At 45.2% G+C, this 18,283-nt stretch overlaps 1 protein-coding gene across 1 annotated transcript in view; it reads left to right on the forward strand.

Annotated features, from left to right (window-relative positions):
• Positions 1-18,283, forward strand: part of ANP32B (acidic nuclear phosphoprotein 32 family member B) — an 82,592-nt gene that overhangs the window by 14,848 nt on the left and 49,461 nt on the right. The gene's annotated exons all lie outside the window — the stretch shown is intronic.

Below are 18,283 nucleotides of genomic sequence, written 5' to 3' on the forward strand. Positions count from 1 at the left end.
ATGCAGACGTTGATGGAATGCTCTGTGGGCGTCACGTTGCGTTTGCAGAGCCCCTGATGTGGCTTAACAGTAGAAACCCCCCACAAGTGACCCCATTTTGGAAACTAGACCCCAAAAGGAACTTATCTAGATGTGTGGTGAGCACTTTGAACCCCCAAGTGCTTCACAGAAGTTTATAATGCAGAGCCGTGAAAATAATAAATACGTTTTCTTTCCTCAAAAATGATGTTTTAGCAAGCATTTTTTTATTTTCACATGGGTAACAGGAGAAATTGGACCCCAGTAATTGTTGCGCAGTTTATCCTGAGTATGCTGGTACCCCATATGTGGGGGTAAACCACTGTTTGGGCACACGTCAGGGCTCGGAATTGAGGGAGCACCATTTGACTTTTTGAATACGAGATTGGCTGGAATCAATGGTGGCGCCATGTTGTGTTTGGAGACCCCTGATGTGCCTAAACAGTGGTCACCCCTCAATTCTACCTCCAACACTAACCCCAACACACCCCTAACCACAACCCTAACCCCAACACACCCCTAACCACAACCCTAATTCCAACTGTAACCATAACCCTAACACATCCCTAACCCTAATCCCAACTGTAGCCATAACCCTAATCACACCCCTAACCACAACACACCCCTAACCCTAATCCCAACTATAGCCATAACCCTAATCACAACCCTAACCACAACACACCCCTAACCACAACCCTAATTCCAACCCTAACCCTAAGGTTATGTGCCCATGTTGCGGATTCGTGTGAGATTTTTCAGCATAATTTTTGAAAAATCCGCGTGTAAAAGGCACTGCGTTTTACCTGCGGATTTTCCGCGGATTTCCAGTGTTTTTTGTGCGGATTTCACCTGCGGATTCCTATTGAGGAACAGGTGTAAAACGCTGCGGAATCCGCACAAAGAATTGACATGCTGCGGAAAATACAACGCAGCGTTTCCGCGCGGTATTTTCCGCACCATGGGCACAGCGGATTTGATTTCCATATGTTTACATGGTACTGTACACCTGATGGAACACTGCTGCGAATCCGCAGCGGCCAATCCACTGCGGATCCGCAGCCAAATCCGCACCGTGTGCACATGGCCTAATTCTAAAGGTATGTGCACATGCTGCGGAAAACGCTGCGGATCCGCAGCAGTTTCCCATGAGTTTACAGTTCAATGTAAACCTATGGGAAACAAAAATCGCTGTACACACGCTGCGGAAAAACTGCACGGAAACGCAGCGGTTTACATTCCGCAGCATGTCACTTCTTTGTGCGGATTTCGCAGCGGTTTTACAACTGCTCAAATAGAAAATCGCAGTTGTAAAACCGCAGTGAAATGCGCAGAAAAAACGCGGTAAATCCGCCATAAATCCGCAGCGGTTTAGCACTGCGGATTTATCAAATCCGCAGCGGAAAAATCTGCAGAGGACCAGAATACGTGTGCACTAACCCTAACCCTAACCCTACCCCTAACCCTAACCCTATTCTAACATTAGTGGAAAAAAAAAATTTCTTTAAATTTTTTTATTGTCCCTACCTATGGGGGTGACAAAGGGGGGGGGTCATTTATTATTTCTTTTATTTTGATCACTGAGATAGATTATATCTCAGTGATCAAAATGCACTTTGGAACGAATCTGCCGGCCGGCAGATTCGGCGGGCGCACTGCGCATGCGCCCGCCATTTTGGAAGATGGCGGCGCCCGGGGAGAAGACGGACGGACACCGGCAGGATCGGTAAGTATGATAGGGTGGGGGGGGAGCACTGGGGGGGGATCGGAGCATGGGGTGGGGGTGAATCGGAGCGCGGGAGGGGTGGAACGGAGCACGGGGGGGTAGAACGGAGCACGGGGGGGTGGAACGGAGCACGGAGGGGGGTAGATCGGAGTGCAGGGGGGGTGATCGGAGCACGGGGGGGGTGATTGAAGCACGGGGGGAGCGGACAAGAGCACGGGGGGAGCGGAGCACAGGACAGAGGGGAGCCGGAGCAGTGTACCGGACAGATCGGGGGGCTGGGGGGGGCGATCGGTGGGGTGGGGTGGGGGCACATTAGTATTTCCAGCCATGGTCGATGATATTGCAGCATCGGCCATGGCTGGATTGTAATATTTCACCCGTTATAATAGGTGAAATATTACAAATCGCTCTGATTGGCAGTTTCACTTTCAACAGCCAATCAGAGCAATCGTAGCCACGAGGGGGTGAAGCCACCCCCCCTGGGCTAAACTACCACTCCCCCTGTCCCTGCAGATCGGGTGAAATGGGAGTTAACCCTTTCACCCGGCCTGCAGGGACGCGATCTTTCCATGACGCCACATAGGCGTCATGGGTCGGATTGGCACCGACTTTCATGACGCCTACGTGGCGTCAAAGGTCGGGAAGGGGTTAATCACATTGCACTCGGCCGTTTAAAGCGCCAGTGTGACGCCGGCCTAACAGTAAAATCTGGAGCTCCTTACCTTCTGAGCTTTGTGCTGTGCCTGAAAAATATTTCCGTTTGTTGCAAAAAAAAATTTCTATTTGCCTTTAGAAAAATTAAAACTTGGGGCTATAACAATTTTGTGAGGAAAATTTTTTTTTTTTTTTATTTTTATTTTTTTTCATGGTTCAAAGTTATACATTTCTGTGAAGCACCTGAGGGTTCAAAGTGCTCACATCTAGATAAGTTCCCTGAGGTTCTAGTTTCAAAAACGGAGTCACTTGTGGGGGATTTTCACTGTTGAGGCACATCAGGGGCTCTCCAAACAGGACATGGAGTCCACCAATTCTTCCAGCAAATTTTGCATTCAAAAAGTCAAATGGCGCTCCTTCCGAGCTCTGCTGTTCACCCAAACAGTGGTTTTCTACCTTATATGGAGTATTGACTTGCTCAGGAGAAATTCCACAACCAATTTTGGGGTCCATTTTTTCCTGTTACCCCTGTCAAAATAAAAAAAAAATTGGATCTGAAATAAAAAATTTGTGGGGAAAAGAAAAGTTTAGGTTTTTTTTCCACATTCCAAAAAATCCTGTGAATCACTTAAAGGGTTAATAAACTTCTGGAATGTGGATTTGAGCACTTTGAGTGGTGCAGTTTTTAGAATGGTGTCACTTTTAGGTGTCTTCTATCATAAAGACCCCTCAAAATGACTTCAAATATGATGTGGTCCCTAAAAAAAAAAAAAAAAATGTTGTAAAAATGAGAAATCATTGGTCAAATTTTAAGCCTTATAACTTCCTAACAAAAAAAAAATTTTGGTTCCAAAATTGTGCTGAAAGTACACATGGGTGAAATGTTATTTATTAACTCTTTATGTGACATATCTCTGTGATTTAAGGGCATGGAAATTCAAAGCTGCAAAATTTTTGCCAAATTTCCGTTTTTTTTACACAAACGCAAGTCGTACCGAAGAATTTTTACCACTATCATGAAGTCCAATATGTCATGAAAAAGAGAGAGAGACCAGAACGGTTTTCTCTGTCCGCCGGAAACGACTAGTTGGACGGATTCGGAAAAAAATGGATGAAACGTGTGGCCATCAGGCGCAATCCGTTGCTAATAGAACTCTGAGAAAAAACTGATCTGGCGTAAAAAAAAAAAAACGGATCAGTTTTTTTCAAAACTTGCCGGATTGTGCCTGAAACAAAAAACTTTGTGTGAAAGTAGCCTTACTACCTCATAAAGTGACACTGGACAGAATTGTAAAAATTGGCCTGATCATTAACATGCAAACCACCTTTGGGGGGGGGATGGGGGTTAAAGGGCGCAGGATTCCGGGGTCACATGGCACTGACGGTGATGGGAGGGGGGGGATGGTTTGATAATGAAGACAGGAGACAGAGACTTCTTCCAGGCAAATGCTCCCACCCCCCATCAAACCCCAGACGGTCATGAGCATACAGAAATAAAGTACGATTTCTTAACAACAAGACCGCAAATATGATGCATACAGGTAGGACTAGTTTAACATTTCTATCACCTGTTTGCTCATATTAATAGGTTATATATGCCCCAGGGGGTGACAGAGTCCTTTTAAACAGTAACCTATGTTTGTATAACACATTCCTTGAATGGTAAAACCAAAGCTGTATGGTGGTATTAAGAGGGGCTTTCTTATTTTCAGTCAATGCCTCTTTTATAGAGCATAGGGAATTAATTCCAGACTTCTTCTCAATGCATTTGTTGTAATACTTGAAGATCTGTAATTGACTGTTACCTCACAGGCGGCTGTGTGGGTGGGTTTAGCCTTGTGCCCGGGAACTGTCAATTCTGAATGCCTGGATGCATTTTAAAGGGAATCTGTCACCCCCAAAATCGTATATGAGCTGCGGCCACCGGCAACAGGGTCTTATCTACAGCATTTTGAAAACCACCTGACAGCAGTTTTGAATACGTTGAGCAGTGAGGTTTTTAAAATGGTATCACTTTTGGGGGTTTCCAATATTTAGGACCCCCAAAGTCACTTCAAAACTGAACAGGTCTCTAAAAAAATAAGTTTTGTTAATGTTCTCAAAAATGAAAAATTACTGCTACATTGAAACAAAAACCTTCTAAAATGCAAACAAAATAAAACATTTTACAAATGATGCTGATTTAAAGTCGGCATGAGGGGAGTGTTGTTAATATTTTTGTGTGGTACGACTATCTAAGTTAAAGGGTTAATCATTTAAATTTTGAAACGCAATTATTTTTACATTTTTGTAACATTTCTAATATTTTTATAAATAAATGGAGAAAATATTTACATAAATTTAACATTATTATAAATTGCCATGTGTTTTGAAAAAACGTTCTCAAAATGATTGGTATCCCTTGGAGCGTTCCAGAGTTATTACCACATAAAGTGACACTGGTCAGATTTAAAGGGAACCTGTCACCTCGTTTTTTCAGTAGGAGATAAAAATACCGTTAAATAGGGCCTGAGCTGTGCTTTACAATAGGGTATTTTTTGTCCCCTGATTCCCTACCTATGCTGCCGAAATACCTTACAAAAGTGTCCTTTTTCGCCTGTCAATCAGGCTGGTCAGGTCGGATGGGCGTGGTCACAAGCTCTGTTTCTCCCCCACATCTTGCTTATGTTCCGGTTGGTGGCGTAGGGCTTCTCGCATGCGCAAGTGCCGAATGCACTGCGCAGCTGTAGAAAAAGCACGCTCGCCGCTATTCAGCGGTTTCTCGGTGGGCGCGGCCAACTTCCTGAGGCCGCGCGTGCGCAGATGGAGTCTCCTGCTTCCCGGGGCTTCAGGAAAATGGCTGCGGGATGCCGCGCGTGCGCAGATGGACATCGTGGCGGCCATTTTCCTGAAGCCGAGATTCGAACTCTGCAAAGGACTCTTTTGTAAGGTATTTCAGCAGCATAGGTAGGGAATCAGGGGACAAAAAATACCCTATTGTAAAGCACAGCTCAGGCCCTATTTAACGGTATTTTTATCTCCTACTGAAAAAACGGGGTGACAGGTTCCCTTTAATACATTCCCTACCAAGGCCGGTGCAGTCCTGGGTTGGCCCGGGAGATCCTCGTAATGCCGATGACCTAGTGAGTTTGGTGGAGAGATACCAGGTGGTCGAGAGGTCCTTGGGGAAGGAAGGGGGCGAAGCATCTCCATACTGGGTTCCCAAAGCGAGACTGACACCCAAAAGAGGGTAGCTAGAGCCAGACCTGGGGGGCGGCCAAGAACACCGAAGTTAGTGTCCAAGGTCCCTTCCTATAGTGTAGTTTGTTGGAGGTGTAATAACCCTGGCCACATAGCCGCCCGTTGTCCCATGACCACCGAGCCAATGAACTGCAGCACAGGACGGCGCTGATCATACTTTGCATATCTGACCTGCAGTGCTGTTTCCCAAATGGAAAGGAGCCGCTGGCATGCCCCGTGAACGGGGTGCAAGTGACTGGTCTGCTGGACTCAGGAAGTTTGGTAACCCTAGTGAGGGCCACAATTCGCCATTGGCTGATTCCTGGAAAGAGGGTGGGCATCCGCTGTATCCATGGTGATGCGAAGGACTACCCTGTGGTCATAATCAAACTATGGCAGCAAGTCCCATGAGGTCGGCGTGGCAAGGACCAATTGCATCCTATTATAATAGGGCGGGACTTAGTGTTATATTGGGACTTGTGGGGAAAAGGGAGGACATGTGGTTGCCCAGACGACAGCCAGGTTGCTCCAGAAGAAACCTCGTCGCTGGCTGTGGATGACAGGTTTCCATTTTGTGTACTTGTTGGCGATGAGTATGAGGCAGCATCCACTGAGGCCAACGTCCCTGAGCTGGAAGTGTCCGGGGCAAACTTTGGAACCGCCCAACTCAGGGACCCAACTCTTAAACGGGCATTTAACAATGTAACTGTGTTAAATGGTGTGTCTCAGGAGCCAGGGGCTGACAGTCGGTTCCCTCATTTTGCTGTGATTGGAGATCTGCTTTTATAGGGTAACCATGCCGAAAGATGAGGTAATAAAGCAGCTATTGGTACCAGGGCCCTATAGACGCAGGGTGTTAAACATTGCTCATTATCATGTATTGGGTGGTCACGTGGGGGCAGATAAGACCCAGGAGCGCATTCTGCAGAGATTCTACTGGCCTGGGTGTTATAGAAAAATTGTGAACTATTGTTGTTCCTGCCCCACATGCCAGCTGACCTCCCCATTAGCCCACTTCCGCAGTCCTTTGGTGCCATTGCCCATCATCGAGGTGCCATTCGAGCGAGTAGCGTTGGACCTGGTGGGACCCCTGGTAAAATCAAGTGTATCTCTAAGGAGCTGATCTATTTCTTCTACCGAACTGGGCTACCTAAAGAGATTGACAAACCAAGGGACCCCCTTCATGTTGAAGGTCATGTGGGAGTTGTGCAAGTCTCTGCAAATTTTTCAGCTCACAACCTCCATGCACCATCCCCAGACTGATGGGTTGGTGAAGAGGTTTAACAAAACCTTGAAGGCTATGTTGAAGAAAGCAGTGGAGAATGACGTCTGAGACTGTCTACTTACTTCCTTTCTGTCATGATCCATTCCAGGGTTTATTCCTGTCTTCCATTTTTCCGGGCGGATCATGTCAAGGGTTAACTTTGCCCTGCCTCATTATGGGTTCAGGTTTGCTATTTAGCTCCCATGAATCTTGCTGGCAGTGTCAGCTATAGTTTTGCCTTCCGCACGTGAACCTGACCGTGCTGGTAACTCTTGATTTGTCCTGCTGTGAACGCTGACTTGTCCTGTGTCTGTTAACTCCCTCAGTCTGCCCTTTTCCCAGCGTTTCTCTGTTTGTCTGTTTATTGTACCGTATATTGCTCGTTCTGGTTTACTGATCTCTTGCTACATCCTAACTATCCGTTCTGTCTAATCCTTTTATATTGTCGTGCTATCTCGTGCTTTTGACTCGGTTTGTCTGACCACTCTCTTGCCACTTGGTGGCGTCTGTTCTGCTGCTCTGTGTGTGCCGTCTCACTTTTCACTCAAGCTCCCCAAGCTGGTGGAGGTTGCGCTGTACTGCAACTTGACGCACTGTATTTTAGTTGTTATGTCAACACCGTGGCCCAATTTAACCCCTTAATGACCGCCAATACGTCTTTTAACTGACCTGAGATATAAGAGAATAGCCTCCCCATACAGATGACAATCCAGCATCTGTCGGTTGTACACTATAGCTGACAACTTGCTGTACCAGCCACGATCAGTATTTGCACCATCTAAATCTGTTTAACCCCTTAGATGCTGCTGTCAATAGTGACTACATCATTATAAATGGTTGACAGTGTGTGGGGGCTTCTTCTTTGTCACAATTGGTGCCCTCAGATCATGATTTTGTTGTCCTGATGTTTGCGATGGCAATTCATGACCAAATAGCGGCTTTAGAGTCTGACGGCTGTAGTAATCTGTTCAGAAGTTAGCAACATTTAGGTGGTAAAAATACACATTTTCATTTCTGTCATACCACTTTGCATTAATTCCTGTAAAGCACCTGAAGGGTTAATAAACTACCTGACAGCAGTTTTCAATATGTTTAGGGGTGCTGTTTTTAAAATAGTATCACGTTTGTGGGTTTCCCAATATATGGGACCCCTAAAGTCACTTCAAACATGGATAAGTCCCTAAAAAAATAAATTTTGTAAATTTCTTTGAAAAAATGAAAAATTGCTGCTACATTTTTAAAGCTCCTAAAATGCTAACAAAATAAAATAACATTTTACAAATGGTGCTGATGTAAAGCAGACATGTGGGAAATGTTATTTATTAATGGTTTGCTGTTGTATGACTATCTGGATTAAAGGGATAATCATTCAAATTTAGAAAATTGCTAATTTTTTAAAATTTTTCTCAAATTTTTGATATTTTTTATAAATAAACACAAAAAATGTTGAACAAAATTTACCATTATCATAAAGTATAATGTGTCACGAAAAAACAATCTCAAAATCACTGGGATTTGTTGAAGCGTTGCAGAGTTATTACCACATAAAGTGACACTGGTCAGATTTCAAAAATTTGGCTCGGTCACTAAGGGGTTAATCGTTGTTTCTCCACTTTACTTGAGTAATTTGCTCCTTTTTAGTGGTTTCAGTATTTGTGCCTTGTTCTTTCTACATATTGTTCCACTTTTTAGGTTGTCTTTTTTTCCCTATACAACTTTGCTTATCCAGATATCAAATGTTGCATTTTTAGGGTGCATCTCATTCCAGCCCCTTCATGGAGTAAGATGTTTGGAGAAGTTTTTCAATTTGGTGTACTGTAACTTTTTAAAGGTAGATAAAAATAAATAGCATTTTTTTTCCGCCATGTTGAAGAATTTTGCAAAGAATACTACAATAAATTGCAAATGATGACTCTGCCCTGAATCTGTTAAGACGAAGCTTCATTTTTCAAACTGATGTTTCACTTTGTGGTAGAAAAATATTTAGAATTGAGTCCTCAGTGGTTGATGCCTTTTAACCCCTTCCCGACCCATGACACCACGTAGGCGTCATGAAAGTCGGTGCCAATCCGACCCATGACGCCTATGCGGCGTCATGGAAAGATCGCGTCCCTGCAGGCCGGGTGAAAGGGTTAACTCCCATTTCACCCGATCTGCAGGGACAGGGGGAGTGGTAGTTTAGCCCAGGGGGGGTGGCTTCACCCCCTCGTGGCTACGATCGCTCTGGTTGGCTGTTGAAAGTGAAACTGCCAATCAGAGCGATTTGTAATATTTCACCTATTATAACGGGTGAAATATTACAATCCAGCCATGGCCGATGCTGAAATATCATCGGCCATGGCTGGAAATACTAATGTGCCCCCACCCCACCGATCGCCCCCGCAGCCCCCCGATCTGGCCGGTACACTGCTCCGGCTCCCCTCCGTCCAGTGCTCCGCTCCCCCCGTGCTCCAATCACCCCCCCCCCCCCCGTGCTCCAATCACCCCCCCTGCACTCCGATCCACACCCCCCGGTGCTCCGTTCCACCCCCCCGTGCTCCATTCCAGCCCCCCCGTGCTCCGTTCCACCCCTCCCGCGCTCCGATTCCCCCCCCCCCCGTGCTCCGATTCCCCCCCCCCCCCCGTGCTCCGATTTTTTCCCCCCCCCCCCCGTGGTTTCCCCCCCACCCCATCATACTTACCGATCCAGCCGGGGTCCCGTCCGTCTTCTCCCTGGGCGCCGCCATCTTCCAAAATGGCGGGCGCATGCGCAGTGCGCCCGCCGAATCTGCCGGCCGGCAGATTCGTTCCAAAGTGCATTTTGATCACTGAGATATAATCTATCTCAGTGATCAAAATAAAAAAAATAATAAATGACCCCCCCCCTTTGTCACCCCCATAGGTAGGGACAATAAAAAAATAAAGAAATTTTTTTTTTCCACTAATGTTAGAATAGGGTTAGGGCTAGGGGTAGGGTTAGGGCTAGGGTTAGGGGTAGGGTTAGGGCTAGGGTTAGGGTTTCGGTATGTGCACACGTATTCTGGTCCTCTGCGGATTTTTCCGCTGTGGATTTGATAAATCCGCAGTGCTAAACCGCTGCGGATTTATGGCGCATTTACCGCGTTTTTTTCTGCGCATTTCACTGCGGTTTTACAACTGCGATTTTCTATTGGAGCAGTTGTAAAACCGCTGCGGAATCCGCACAAAAGAAGTGACATGCTGCGGAATGTAAACCGCTGCGTTTCCGTGCAGTTTTTCCGCAGCATGTGTACAGCGAGTTTTGTTTCCCGTAGGTTTACATTGAACTGTAAACTCATGGGAAACTGCTGCGGATCCGCAGCGTTTTCCGCAGCGTGTGCACATACCTTTAGAATTAGGCTATGTGCACACGGTGCGGATTTGGCTGCGGATTCGCAGCAGTGTTCCATCAGGTTTACAGTACCATGTAAACATATGAAAAACCAAATCCGCTGTGCCCATGGTGCGGAAAATACCGCGCGGAAACGCTGCGTTGTATTTTCCGCAGCATGTCAATTCTTTGTGCGGATTCCGCAGCGTTTTACACCTGTTCCTCAATAGGAATCCGCAGGTGAAATCCGCACAAAAAACACTGGAAATCCGCGGAAAATCCGCAGGTAAAACGCAGTGCCTTTTACCCGCGGATTTTTCAAAAATGGTGCGGAAATATCGCACACGAATCCGCAACGTGGGCACATAGCCTTAGGGTTAGGGTTGGAATTAGGGTTGTGGTTAGGGTTAGGGGTGTGTTGGGGTTAGGGTTGTGGTTAGGGGTGTGTTGCGGTTAGGGTTGTGATTAGGGTTATGGCTACAGTTGGGATTAGAGTTAGGGGTGTGTTGGGGTTAGTGTTGGAGGTAGAATTGAGGGGTTACCACTGTTTAGGCACATCAGGGGTCTCCAAACGCAACATGGCGCCACCATTGATTCCAGCCAATCTCGTATTCAAAAAGTCAAATGGTGCTCCCTCACTTCCGAGCCCTGAAGTGTGCCCAAACAGTGGTTTACCCCCACATATGGGGTACCAGCATACTCAGGACAAACTGCGCAACAATTACTGGGGTCCAATTTCTCCTGTTACCCTTGTGAATCTAAAAAAATGCTTGCTAAAACATAATTTTTGAGGAAAGAAAAATGATTTTTTATTTTCACGGCTCTGCGTTGTAAACGTCTGTGAAGCACTTGGGGGTTCAAAGTGCTCACCACATATCTAGATAAGTTCCTTGGGGGGTCTAGTTTCTAAAATGGGGTCACTTGTGGGGGTTTCTACTGTTTAGGCACACCAGGGGCTCTGCAAACGCAACGTGACACCCGTAGACCATTCCATCAAAGTCTGCATTTCAAAAGTCACTACTTCCCTTCTGAGCCCCGACGTGTGCCCAAACAGTGGTTTACCCCCACTCATGGGGTATCAGCGTATTCAGGAGAAACTGGACAACAACTTTTGGGGTCCAATTTCTCCTGTAACCCTTGGGAAAATAAAAAATTCTGGGCTAAATAATTATTTTTGAGGAAAGAAAACGTATTTATTATTTTCACGGCTCTGCATTATAAACTTCTATGAAGCGCTTGGGGGTTCAAAGTGCTCACCACACATCTAGATAAGTTCCTTTCGGGGTCTAGTTTCCAAAATGGAGTCACTTGTGGGGGGTTTCTACTGTTAAGCCACATCAGGGGCTCTGCAAACGCAACGTGACGCCCACAGAGCATTCCATCAAAGTCTGCATTTCAAAACGTCACTACTTCACTTCCGAGCCCCGGCATGTGCCCAAACAGTGATTTACCCCCACATATGGGGTATCAGCGTACTCAGGAGAAACTGGACAACAACTTTTGGGGTCAAATTTCTCCTGTTACCCTTGGGAAAATAAAAAATTGCAGGCTAAAAGATCATTTTTGAGAAAATAATTATTTTTTTTTTATTTTCATGGCTCTGCGTTATAAACTTCTGTGAAGCACTTGGGGGTTCAAAGTCCTCACCACACATCTAGATTAGTTCCTTTGGGGGTCTAGTTTCCAAAATGGTGTCATTTCTGGGGGATCTCCAATGTTTAGGCACACAGGGGCTCTCCAAACGTGACATGGTGTCCGCTAATGATTGGAGCTAATTTTCCATTTAAAAAGCCAAATGGCGTGCCATCCCTTCCGAGCCCTGCCGTGCGCCCAAACAGTGGTTTACCCCCACATATGGGGTATCAGCATACTCAGGACAAACTAGACAACAATATTTGGGGTCCAATTTCTCCTATTATCCTTGGCAAAATAGGAAATTCCAGGCTAAAAAATCATTTTTGAGGAAAGAAAAATTATTTTTTATTTTCATGGCTCTGCGTTATAAACTTCTGTGAAGCACCTGGGGGTTTAAAGTGCTCACTAGGCATCTAAATAAGTTCCTTGGGGGGTCTAGTTTCCAAAATGGGGTCACTTGTGGGGGAGCGCCAATGTTTAGGCACACAGGAGCTATCCAAACGCGACATGGTGTCCGCTAACGATGGAAATAATTTTTCATTCAAAAAGTCAAATGGCGCTCCTTCCCTTCCGAGCCTTACCATGTGTCCAAACAGTGGTTTACCCCCACATGTGAGGTATTGGTGTACTCAGGAGAAATTGCCCAACACATTTTAGGATCCATTTTATCCTGTTGCCCATGTGAAAATGAAAAAATTGAGGCTAAAAGAATTTTTTTGTGAAAAAAAAGTACTTTTTCATTTTTACGGATCAATTTGTGAAGCACCTGGGGGTTCAAAGTGCTCACTATGCATCTAGATAAGTTCCTTGGGATGTCTAGTTTCCAAAATGGGGTCACTTGTGGGGGAGCTCCAATTTTTAGGCACACGGGGGCTTTCCAAACGTGACATGGTGTCCGCTAAGGAGTGGAGCCAATTTTTGATTCAAAAAGTCAAATGGCGCTCCTTCCCTTCCAAGCCCTGCCGTGCGCCCAAACAGTGGTTTACCCCCACATATGAGGTATCAGCGTACTCAGGACAAATTGGACAACAACTTTCGTGGTTCAGTTTCTCCTTTTACCATTGGGAAAATAAAAAAATTGTTGCTAAAAGATAATTTTTGTGACTAGAAAGTTAAATGTTCATTTTTTCCTTCCATGTTGCTTCTGCTGCTGTGAAGCACCTGAAGGGTTAATAAACTTCTTGAATGTGGTTTTGAGTACCTTGAGGGGTGCAGTTTTTAGAATGGTGTCACTTTTGGGTATTTTCAGCCATATAGACCCCTCAAACTGACTTCAAATGTGAGGTGGTCCCTAAAAAAAATGGTTTTGTAAATTTCGTTGTAAAAATGAGAAATCGCTGGTCAAATTTTAACCCTTATAACTTCCTAGCAAAAAAAAATTTTGTTTCCAAAATTGTGCTGATGTAAAGTAAACATGTGGGAAATGTTATTTATTAACTATTTTGTGTCACATAACTCTCTGGTTTAACAGAATAAAAATTCAAAATGTGAAAATTGCGAAATTTTCGCCAAATTTCCGTTTTTATCACAAATAAACGCAGCATTTATTGACCTAAATTTACCACTAACATGAAGCCCAATATGTCACGAAAAAACAATCTCAGAACCGCTAGGATCCGTTGAAGCGTTCCTGAGTTATTACCTCATAAAGGGACACTGGTCAGAATTGCAAAAAACGGCAAGGTCTTTAAGGTCAAAATAGGCTGGGTCATGAAGGGGTTAATGGCTAACTGAATAGATAGTAACAAATTGCAATCTTTCGAGACAACACATGTCTGTGATCACCCAAAAAAACAATGTGTGTGCATGAGATCTCTGAAATCTCATAGGCTTTGCTGGTATTGTAAAAAGCAGCTGAAAATTAGCATGAAAAATGCAGCAAAAACGCCCTGTGTGAACTTACCCTTATGGGTCCGTAAGAGTCGAATGCTGCCAATCGCAGCATGCTGCCTTTGTTTTCTCATGCCAAATTGCAGAGCTGCACTTACCAATAGTATAACATTGGCCAAGTGCTATCTGATAAACTTCACATAGCACTTAGCCATCTTAGGGTACCGTCACACTATACGATTTACCTACGATCACGACCAGCGATATGACCTGGCCGTGATCGTAGGTAAATCGTAGTGTGGTCGCTGGGGAGCTGTCACACAGACCGCTCTCCAGCGACCAAGATGCCGAGGTCCCTGGGTAACCAGGGTAAACATTAGGTAACTAAGCGCAGGACCGCGCTTAGTTACCCGATGTTTACCCTGGTTACAAGCGTTAAACTAAAAAAAAACAAACAGCACATACTTACATTCTGGTGTCCGTCAGGTCCCTTGCAGTCTCTGCTTCCCGCACTGTGACTGCCGGCCGTAAAGTGAAAGTGAAAGCACAGCCGCTGTGCTCTGCTTTCACTTTACGGCCGGCAGTCACAGTGCGGGAAGCAGACTGCAAGGGACCTGACGGACACCAGAATGTAAGTATGTGCTGTTTGTTTTTTTTTAGTTTAACGCTTGTAACCAGGGTAAACATCGGGTAACTAAGCGCGGTCCTGCGCTTAGTTACCCGATGTTTACCCTGGTTACAAGCGAACGCATCGATGAAAGAAAGTTCTAAACGATCTGCTACGACGTACGATTCTCAGCAGGATCCCTGATCGCTGCTGCGTGTCAGACACAGCGATATCGTAACGATATCGCTGGAACGTCACGAATCGTACCGTCGTAGCGATCGAAATGTTATAGTGTGACGGTACCCTTATACTCTCATGTAAATGAAGCCTGAATAATACACTGGACTCACAAATTATAGGCGCTCCTCACAAAATTAGAATTTCGAAAAGTTAATTTGTCAGTTCTTCAATACAAAAAGTGAATCTCACATATTATATAATTACATTATAAACAGAGTGATCTATTTCTACTTAGAAGAGAGGCCTTTACTAACTGTTCTCCACATCTTCATACCCTTGGGTGCTAGAACGGGTCGAGACCCAGGCGGGTGTTCGCCATGTTCGTGTATATTTCAAAGATCCCCAGATGTACGGCTAGCACATATAGTATCTCCATAACTCCTTATGAAATCCTGATTCTAGAATGTTCATTGTCAGCTTCAGCATTACTCTATATTGCAATCCAGCATTTGTCCTGCTCTAAGCTGCTAAAGATGTAAGATCTGTCACTTACAGCCTTTGAGGCTTGGCCCCCCTGCTGCTGCTAGATGCACACTGAAGAGGGTCTAGGTGCTCTGTTATAGATGCACACTGAAGGAGGTTTTATAATCCCATGCCAAATAGGATACAAACAATTGCCATGAAATTATATCTCCAATATTCTTTACATTATTATTATTGGAAGTCACCTATGCTTTGCTTGTTGTGACTTCGTAACACTTGTTTCCATGAGTCACCAATATTCACCTTTGATACTTTGTACAGGGATGACATTTCACATACTTCACATAGTAGATTGTGTGTAATGTGATGTAACAAGGGTTTTTGGATGCCCTCTAGTGTCTGAAAATAATGTGTGCACATTTAAAAGTGTACTTTCAGTCATATGGAACATATGATACAAATCGGTGATTAAAAGTCATATGCAATATTGCACAAATAGACCATTTTTCATTGCAGTGCAAAAAGAAGGCGAAAATCTAAATAATTAAAAAGGAAAATACCAGAACAGATTGCAGGCGCTGTCATCTGAATTTCTTTAATGCAAATATCTTCCTAGTGGGACCGAGTATAGAAAAAATGACAACGTTGTCTGTGACAAGTGACAACGTCTGCAATCCGTTTCTCACATATCCTGGATTTCACATCGACCTCTTCCATTATTTGATTATTAAGCTGTTGCAGTGTCATAAGTGATTTCTTGTCTTAAATCAAGAAACGCGCAGTGTACAAATTTGATCAATAGATACCGTACTTATCCATAATTACGATTCTACACTTGAAAGCACTCTCTTTTTACAAAATTATTAAAAACCAGTTGCACAAATATATAGCTGCCTGTAGCTAACTTCAAGAGGAATTGGTGCAGACATTTCCAAATGCAACAGATTTACTAAGAAGCAATCATCTTGTATTAGATAAAATGCTCACCAACTGCCTTCTCAAAGTTCATTGATGCAAAAAGTTGTTAATAAATTGGGCCATAGTGTTCAGGCTACTTTTATTAGAAAACAGGTATCCAAGGCCTTATTTGTCATTCATGCTCTTTAAAGGGAATCTGCACTTGAAAAAACATCCTGCAAATTTGGGCTATATCTGCAGGATAATAGTGTCTTGAACCTCCCAAGCACCCGCATTTAGAGCTCCACTGCTGGGATGAAATGATCTTTATTCCTCCCAGTTTCAGTCAAAGCTCTTTGTATAGAGAGCGACAGCTGTAACCTCACCCAGCGCTGACTACTCACTTGCTCATCATTAGGTCCGGCTGTCAGGCAGTGTCGGGGGCGTGCTGCTCTATTGTTAGAGACGGGATTTCTAACCTACTCAGGTGTTCTGTGTCTTGGGTACCCAAGAAATGAAGCAATAATCAGAGAATCACACTGCTCGTTGTCTGTCCAAATAGTCTCTGGTCTTTATTTTCAGGCCCTGGCCTTTTTAAAGCCCAAAGATCAAAAGGAAATATAGAGTTACATAATAAATTGGCATGAATATAGATTATACAATGGATTGTCAAACACATCCTGGGATACAAGATAGATCACATGAGAAGAATGTGGGGGTGCTTAGTGCGAAGACTGAAACTGTGATGGTGCCACCCCTATGACTGAATGCTGAACACTGCCAGAAGGAATAAAGTTAATTTCCTCCTGGCACCAGGGCCGTAAGTGCAGGCACCAGGTAGGTTCATAATGCTATTAAACCCCATATCTGCAGGTTAATAGTGTTGTTTTCACTTGACAGGTTTAATTTGAGGTCATGCTTTCCTATTGGTAAGTCAGCCTATATGTGCCCATAGCCTTTAAATAGTCACTAAGGCCCTCATACACCTTAGACTACTATAAGCCGATATCAACAGGTCCAGCCAGAATGTTTAGGGGAGAAAAGGATCTGCAGTTCCTTTTGTTTTCAGGCAGTAACTCTCTCATAAAGAACACAATAGGCTCAGCGGAACGTCTGTTCCTGTGTATGGAGGAGTTGGATGAGATGGCTGTCGACCGAACGATCGTCCGAATAGTAATTCATCCAACAGCTATCTAAAATGTATGGGAGCTTCATTCTAACACTTGTTCCGCTGAAATACTTTGCTTAGTTCAGATGGCTGTATTTTCACTCTATTGTGTTGCCCGTATGTGCAATGGACAGCACACTGACCCTGCAGTAATCCATTGTCAAGTATGACAAATTAAGAATTACTACATCTACATTACTTCAGGACACCTCCTCCTGTTTGGTGCAGGCTCCGGCGATGAGCCCGCACCTTTTCCGGCACATGACAGCTGAACTCATTTCTTCCTCTGTCGTCCACCAAGGCAACCGTCTCAACTGCCCGGGTTTCTTCAGGCTGTCTCTTCCCTGGTCACAGCTGGCGTAGTCGTTCCTGTCCCTTCAAACGAGCTTTTCGGGGTTCTACTCAAACCTCTTTGTAGTCCCAAAGAAGGACGGTTCCCTTCGTCCAATTCTGGATCTCAAGTTTTTGAACCGCCATGTTCGACTCCGCCACTTCAGGATAGAGACCTTGCGGTCTGTGATTGCCGCCATGGAGCCCGGGGAGTTCCTGGGTTCGGTGGACATTCAGGATGCGTACCTTCATGTTCCTAAGTGCGTACGGCACCAGAGGTACCTTCGGTTTGCTATCCAGGAAGAGCACTACCAATTCACGGCCCTCCCGTTCGGCCTGGCGTCGGCCCCCAGGGTCTTCACCAAGATCATGGCGGCAGTCATGGCCATCCTTCGTTCCAGAGGGATACTCGTCATCCCCTACCTGGACGATCTTTTGATCAGGGGTTCTTCTCATCGAGACTGTGCACGAAGCCTCCAGATCTCTCTGGACACCGATTCGCCTTGGGTGGATCATCAACCGGGACAAGTCCTCTCTGATTCCCTGCCAGCGTCTGTCCTTCCTGGGCATGGAATTGGACACGAACTTGTCTCGGGTCTTCCTCCCACTGGACAAGTTCTCCGGTCTCCGCAAGGCAGCCCGATCTCTCAAACACCCAGCTCCTCGCTCGCTTCGGTTCTGCATGGCAGTCCTGGGAAAGATGGTTGCCTCCATGGAGGCCGTTCCCTTTGCCCAATTCCACACACGTCCCCTCCAACTGTTTCTTCTCTCCACTTGGAACAGATCCACGACCTCACTGGACCGCCCCGTTCGTCTGCCTCGGCAGGTTTGGCAGTCACTGACCTGGTGGACCCGGTCATCATCGCTCCTCAGAGGGAGGTCTTTCCATCAGCTTCAGTGGCAGGTCATCACCACAGATGCCAGCCTGCTCGGTTGGGGAGCGGTCT

Source organism: Ranitomeya imitator, chromosome 1, assembly GCF_032444005.1.
Source record: "Ranitomeya imitator isolate aRanImi1 chromosome 1, aRanImi1.pri, whole genome shotgun sequence".
NCBI classification, from domain to species: Eukaryota; Metazoa; Chordata; class Amphibia; order Anura; family Dendrobatidae; genus Ranitomeya; species Ranitomeya imitator.